Raw genomic sequence first — 7,782 nt, forward strand, 5'->3', positions numbered from 1 at the left:
TGTTGAGAGTCTTAAACATAAAATTGTGTTGTATTTTATCGAAAGCCTTTTCTGCGTCTATTGATAAGATCATGTGGTTTTTGTTCTTTGTTTTGTTGATATGGTGTATTACATTAACCGTTTTACGTATGTTGAACCATCCTTGAGATTCTGGGATGAATCCCACTTGATCATGATGTATTATTTTTTTAATATGTTGTTGTATTCGATTTGCTAGTATTTTGTTTAGTATTTTAGCATCTGTATTCATTAGAGATATTGGTCTGTAGTTTTCTTTTTTTGTGCCATCCTTGCCTGTTTTTGGTATGAGGGTTATGTTGGCCTCATAAAATGTGTTTGGAAGTATTGCTTCTTCTTCAATTTTTTGGAAGACTTTGAGTAGAATAGGAACCAAGTCTTCTTTGAATGTTTGATAAAATTCGCTGGTATAGCCGTCAGGGCCTGGACTTTTATTTTTGGGGAGGTTTTTAATGGTTTTTTCTATTTCTTCTCTACTGATAGGTCTGTTTAGGCTTTCTGCTTCTTCTTGACTCAGTCTAGGAAGGTTGTATTGTTCTAGGAATTTATCCATTTCTTCTAGGTTGTTGAATTTAGTGGCATAAAGTTTTTCATAGTATTCTACAATAATTCTTTGTATATCTACGGTGTCCGTGGTGATTTCTCCTCTTTCATTTTGGATTTTGTTTATATGAGTTCTTTCTCTTTTTTCCTTGGTAAGTCTTGCCAAGGGTTTGTCAATTTTGTTGATCTTTTCAAAGAACCAGCTCCTTGTTCTATTAATTTTTTCTATAGTTTTTCTGTTCTCTAATTCATTTATTTCTGCTCTGATTTTTATTATCTCCTTTCTTCGGCTGGTTTTGGGTTGTCTTTGTTCTTCTTTTTCTAGTTCCTTAAGGTGGGAAGTTAAGTGGTTCACTTGGGCTCTCTCTTGTTTGTTCATATATGCCTGAAGCGATATGAACTTCCCTCTTATCACTGCTTTTGCTGCATCCCATAGATTCTGATATGTCGTATTGTCATTTTCATTAGTCTGTATATATCTTTTGATCTCTGCACTTATTTCTTCTTTGACCCATTCATTTTTTAAAAGTATGTTGTTTAGTTTCCACATTTTTGTGGGATTTTTTTCCTCTTTTTTGCAGTTGAATTCTAGTTTCAAGGCTTTCTGATCAGAAAATATGCTTGGTACAACTTCAATTTTTCTGAATTTGCTGATATTGTTTTTGTGGCCCAATATATGGTCAATTCTTGAGAATGATCCATGTACACTGGAGAAAAATGTATACTCAGTCACTTTGGGATGAAATGTCCTGTAGATGTCTATCATATCCAGGTGCTCTAGTGTTTTGTTTAAGGCCACTATGTCTTTGTTGATTCTCTGTTTGGATGACCGATCTAGAGCCGTCAGCGGTGTATTGAGGTCTCCAAGTATGATTGTATTTTTGTCAGTTTTTGTTTTAAGATCAATAAGTAGCTGTCTTATATATTTTGGTGCTCCTTGGTTTGGTGCATATATATTAAGAATTGTTATGTCTTCTTGATTCAGTGTCCCCTTAGCCATTATGAAATGGCCATTTTTGTCTCTAAGTACTTTTCCTGTCTTGTAGTCAGCATTATCCGATATGAGTATTGCTACACCTGCTTTTTTTTGGATGTTATTTGCTTGAAGTATTGTTTTCCAGCCTTTCACTTTGAATTTGTTTTTATCCTTGTTACTTAGATGAGTTTCCTGTAGGCAGCATACAGTTGGATTTTCTTTTTTAATCCATTCTGCTACTCTGTGCCTTTTTATTGGTGAGTTTAATCCATTTACATTTAGTGTAATTATTGATACTTGTGAGTTCCCTATTGCCATTTTATATCTTGCTTTCTGTTAGTTTTGTGTCTTGTTTGATCCTTCTCTTTCGTTTTTCTATCTTTTGTTTTTATTTGGTTGTATTCCATACATCTTTCCTCTGTTGCTATCTTTTTTATCTCATGTGCTTCTGTGGTGGTTTTTTCAATGGTGGTTACCTTTGAGTAATGAAAAGGGTCCCTACCCTGTTCATTGTAGCGAACTATTTTGTGAGTACTTTTGCACTCCATCGTCCTTTGCTACTGTTAATCTCCGTCTTCTCCCCCTCTTTCTTTTTGTTGTTGTCACAGTTTAAATTTGGTTTTATTGTGCTCTTCTTGGAGCTTTTACTTGTGGCTCTGTTTTTTTTTGTTCTTTGTATCTGATTGGAGTACCCCCTTTAGTAATTCCTGGAGTGGGGGTTTTCTGATAATAAATTCCCTCATCTTTTCTGTATCTGTGAATGTTTTTATTTCTCCTTCGTATTTGAAGGATAGCTTTGATGGGTATAGTATTCGTGGCTGAAAGTTCCTCTCTTTCAGGACTTTAAATATTGGGGTCCACTCTCTTCTAGCTTGTAGAGTTTCTGCTGAGAAATCTGATGATAATCTAATGGGCCTTCCTTTATATGTTGTATTCTTCTTTTCCCTGGCTGCCTTGAGAATTTTTTCTTTGCTGTTGGTTTGTGTCAATTTCATTATGATATGCCTTGGAGTAGGTTTGTTGGGGTTAAGAAAACTTGGAGTTCTGTTTGCTTCTTGAACTTGAGGCTTTAGTTCTTTCCACAGGCTTGGGAAGTTCTCATCAATTATTTGTTTAAGTATGTTCTCCATTCCATTTTCTCTCTCTTCTCCCTCTGATATACCTATTATTCTTATGTTATTCTTTTTGATGGAGTCAGATAATTCTTGTAGGGCTATCTCATTTTTTTTAATTTTTGAGTCTCTTTCTTCTTCTCTCTGTTGTGCCTCAAGTTGCTTGTCTTCTATTTCACTAATCCTCTCTTCTATCTGACCTGTTCTATTAGCTAAGCTTGTTACTTCGTTTTTCAGCTCGTGAATTGAGTTTTTCATCTCTGTTTGATTTGTTTTTATAGTTTCAATTTCCTTGGACATATATTCTTTGTGTTCATGGAGTTATTTTCTGAGCTCCCTATATTGCCTTTCTGTGTTTTCTTGTATATCTCGGAGGATTTTTAGGATTTCTATCTTGAATTCTCTGTCATTTAGCTCCAAGGTTTCCAATATATTAAATTTTTTCTCCATAGATTTTTCCTCATCTAGCTGTGTTACCTCTCTTTCTTTTGTATCCATGATATTCGATTTTCTCTTCCTTAATGGCATCTGAGGGTGGTTTTGTTGATGGTATTAATGAGATTTAATAAAGAATAAAAAGTTAAAAAAAAAATAACAAATCGAAAAGAGTTGTTTTTTTTAAAAAAATTAATAATGAAATAAAGAAAAATAAAATAAAATAAAAATTTTTCAAAAAAGGAAATTATTCCCCCCCTCTTTTTTTCCTCTCCTCTCCTCTCCCCTCTTTCTTGAGAAAATCTTGTGGTGGACTGTGAGTTTTAACAAACAATGCCTGTGATGGAGGGCCTGAATTGGGGAAAAGTAATAAAGGGGCAAAAAAGAGAGAAAGAAAAAAAAAAAAAAAAAGGAAAAAAAAAAAAAAAAGAAAAAAGAAAAAAAGAGCGTATGGACCCACAAAAAGCAAATAAGAAAAAAATTTGGGTCAAGAATAGAATGATTTGCTTTTAGGTGTTGGTTTTCTAAGAGTTATGATGAGAGGAATAAGAGGAAAATGGAAAAATGGGGGGACAAATTAGAAACTTACTATTGTATTTAGTGGAACAAGAACTAGATAATATGGAGAGCCAGGGATGGGAGCACTGCTAGTGAGTTAAAAAGGTGAAGTAAAAACCCCCCAAAATGCCACAAACATAGGTTTGAGTCCCAAATAAGATAATTTGTTTGTTATTGAGGTTTGAATGAGAGGAGATGTAAAGGAGAAAGGAAGAAACTAATATAGAGGGAGAAAAGAAAGAGAGAGAGAGAAAAAAAGAGGGAACCACTAAAAGAATAAAAAAGAAAGGAGAGAGAGAGAGAGAGAGTTAAGGGTTTTGGAGTGCAACCCTCATAGAGAGAAAGGAAGAGAAGAGAAATGATAATGGGAGATGTAACACTTATGGGTAGTGTAGTTCAAGGAGAGGAGAGAGTAAGACCGGTAGAGAGTTAATCGGCCAAATTGGAGGAGGAAAAAAAAGTCTCAAGAATGAAGATAAGAGAAACAAACGAACAAATATAATAAAATGGGATAGGTTATAAAGTCTGCAGATTATTCTTGATTTTGAGAGGTTATCTTCTTGCTTTTTCTTTTCTCTCCCTCTTCCTGGTCGGTGACTCTGTACCCCGGGTTCTGCCCCTTTGGCACGCTCAGGTAGAGGTTTGCAGTTGATAAGTCTCTATGGCAATGTCATGTATCGTGCTTTATTCTCATTGGGAGTCGAGGCTCATTAGCATTTATAGGCTCCGACAGTGAGAGAGTCCGTGTTCCTGGAGCCTTTCTCCTAGTCTTTCCTTCCTCAATTAGTAGCCTGATAGTCCAGGTATGGGGTTGCTGCTGCCTCTGCCTGGATAGTAAGAGCCTCAAATTGCTGGCAACTCCCCACTCTATTTCCACTCAGCACAGGGCTCTGGGTAAGGCTCAGTCAGTCAGAGCTGCTAGCATAATCAGGCGGGCTTTCCGCCCACTCGAAGACCTCTGGCTCTGCCACTCTATCCGGTAACACAAGCGGGCGCCCACTTCCGGGGCGCTTGGAGGAAACTCTCACTCACTGTCTGCAACCAGGATATACGGCTAGCAGTCTCACGCTCTGAGTGAAACCCCCAACCGCAGGGAAAAGTTGCAGCGTTGGAATTGAGTCTCGCTCCGTCCCCGTGTGCGGCTTTTGCAAGGCGCTGGGGCGGCCCGAGATTCCGCTTTGGCCCACACAAAGGCCCCTGACTCTGCCCCTCTGTGCGATAACACGGGCGCGCACTGCCGAGGCACTCGGAGGAATCGCTCACTCCTTATCTGCGCGCGCAAACCAGGATATGAGGCCGGCCGTGGTTCCCTCTGAGTGAAACAGCCTCCAGCACGGAAAATCTCCACCCTTGGGATTAGTTCTCACTCCCTCCTGTGCGTGGCTTTCCCAGGGCGCTGGGGCTGCCCAGAGACTCTGCCCTCAGCCCACAGAAAGGCCTCTGACCCTGCCTCTCCGTGGGGCAACACGGGCACCCACTTCCGCGGCTTAGGAAGAAATCTCTCTTCCACTAACTGCGCACCGACCAGGAGACCGGGTAAAATGGCCGCTCCGCTTGTCTTTCTTTGTTTGGGTTTGGCGCGAGTGTTAGCTTGTATTGCCCGGGTTGCCACAGGATCAGATTTTCCTCGGCTTGGATCTCTGAGCCACAGCCTGGTTCGGCCGTTTTTGCTGCGGGGGCCTGGATCTATTCACCCCCTTTGCCCGCCTCAGTTTCTATATTCACAGTTACCAGAGAAAGCCGCCCTGTTTAGGTTAGTGAGGAAGGCGGAGCATTTCTTACTCCCTATTTCCTTCGGGGTTTGGTTATATATTTAGCCAATTTTTCACTCAATCATACCTTTGGGTGTATTGCGAAGAATCTGGAAGCTCCAAGTATAGGTTTTTCTGTTTCTGGTTGAAGATCTTGTTGAGTTTTGGGGGAGATTTAACGGTATCGCTTCCTACTCCGCCATTACTCTGACGTCATCCCAAGATGGATTTTTTAGTAGTTTTGGTAGGACATCTATTGTGAGGGGGAGAGTTGGCTCCCTTATTCTGAGCACATCTGGGGCCAGAAAAAGGGGATGTCCCTTTCCAACTCCCTTGAGAGTGAAGGAGGCAGATGAAAGAAACTTTATTCCATCTTCCTTCTTCATGTGTGCTTGAGAGAGACTGTGTGCATGGCCTTTGTTGTCAAATAGACTGCTAGTGGCCACCTATTCTCCACATCTATATAATGAAGAACTGGCTGGAGAACTGAGAGAGTGTAACTGGTTTTGAAAGCATTTGGCACAGTGCATGGCACTTGGTAAATAGCAGTTGTTATTATCTGGGGACAGGGATAGTGCCAACAATAGGACAGGAGATGGGACTTACATTGGCCCAATGCTCATTGCATCTTTTGTATGCTGAGTGTTCTGCTTGGTGCTGGATTATAGGGGAATGTCATGTCTGGGCACCGCTGCTGGAGGTTGGCTGCCTGTAGGAGATCTCTGTGGACTGTGGCTTGGATTAGTCACAGAATCTGCCTCTCTCTCTCTCTCAATTCCCATGATGGTGGCTGTGTAATTATGACACTCCAATCAGAGTTTGGCTCCAGATGCCTGGCAGCAGATGTGCAGACCACCGGGGCAAACAAGAGTGTTCCTGGTGGTCCTCCAGGCATGGTAGGTCCTCTAGGGGGCTAGAAAGTTTGTCTCTCAGCTTCCCTAACAAATGATTGCAGCATATGAGTGAAGAAAGAAGTTGGAGCCCCACATAATGCCTCAAAGAGAATTGTGAACATGACAATAGCTAGTATGGCTTATTTCTTATCCTCTGCCAGGCACTGTACTGAGCACTTCATAGCCATCATTCATTTGGTTCTTATGATACTTCTATAAAAGCGAGCTTCTTGCTCAAGGTCATGCTGTGAAGTCAATGCTAGAGTGAAAATTCAAATGTTTGACTCCCAAACCCAAGCTGCATACTCCTCTCTTTTTGCCATCTCTGTCTCTAAACCTGGAAAATGGACATTATGACTCATATTCCTGATGAGCACTCTACAGAAACAAACCACGCATGTCCTTAAGTCCTTTATCCAGCTTGCCTACTCATTGTCTCCAGACTGCCTGCCTGGCACTAAAAGTGCCTCTCCTGGGGGAATTCACATCACTGCTCAGTGGGGGAATTCACATCACTCTACCTCATCTGATGTGTCCTGGCAGGTCGGTGAACTTCCCTGAGCTTACCTCACTCCCACATATTATGCTGATGGATTATGTCTTATACCAGTTTCCCAAAGGGGGTCATGAATTTGGAGTTCAAAACCTTCAAGATACCAGTGCCACTTGTAATGTAAGTAGCTCAAGTTTCAATTGAATAATAATCTTGCCAAACATCCAGTCAAGTTAGTGAGCATTTATAAATATCATTGTGACAGAGAAAACACCTAGAGCTTCCCTGGACAAGAAGGACCAGTGTATATTTTGCATGTGGGAGAAGGTCATAAATCATTGGGGGCCACAGGGTAGACTATGGTATATGGCTTCTGAAATGTCCCCCAATGACCTTATGTCCTGGTATTTCTGCCCTTCTATAATCTTTCCTTGAGTGTGAGCTGAGACTTCTGACCCACTTCTCATCAATATGATCAAGTAGAAGTGATGGGATCTCACAAAAAGCAGACTCCCAGCTGTCTGGTGCTGTCTTGTGCTCTCTCTCCCTCACTGTGGGGGTGGCAAGTTGCCATGTTGTGAGTAGCCCTATGGAGAGGCCCACGTAGTAAGGAACTAATGTACCCAGCTGTCAGTCAGCAAGGACCCAAGTCCTGTCTACAGCCACAGGAGTGAGCTTTGAAGCAGATATTCCCCAAGTTGATCATTGAGCTCACGGTGGCCCCAGCCAACACCTGACTGCAGGTGGAATGCCCATAGCATGGAGCAGCCAAGAAGAGGAAGAGCAAGGGGACAGCTGATCAGATCTAGGTGGCAGGCAGCACTCTTGCAGCTAGCAAGAAGAACAGAATCTCACCTTCTTTTCATTTTAGGACAACTGACTGTTGCCATCCATTGTACACACAAGTGCCTAGGGCAGGCTTTTCTGCAGGGCCATGATCAGCACATTGAGAACTGTCTGTAGGGACTGGGCTGCCTGGCCACCAAAAACCTCTTCCTTACTC

Source organism: Saccopteryx bilineata, chromosome 10 (assembly GCF_036850765.1).
Source record: "Saccopteryx bilineata isolate mSacBil1 chromosome 10, mSacBil1_pri_phased_curated, whole genome shotgun sequence".
Classification (NCBI taxonomy): domain Eukaryota; kingdom Metazoa; phylum Chordata; class Mammalia; order Chiroptera; family Emballonuridae; genus Saccopteryx; species Saccopteryx bilineata.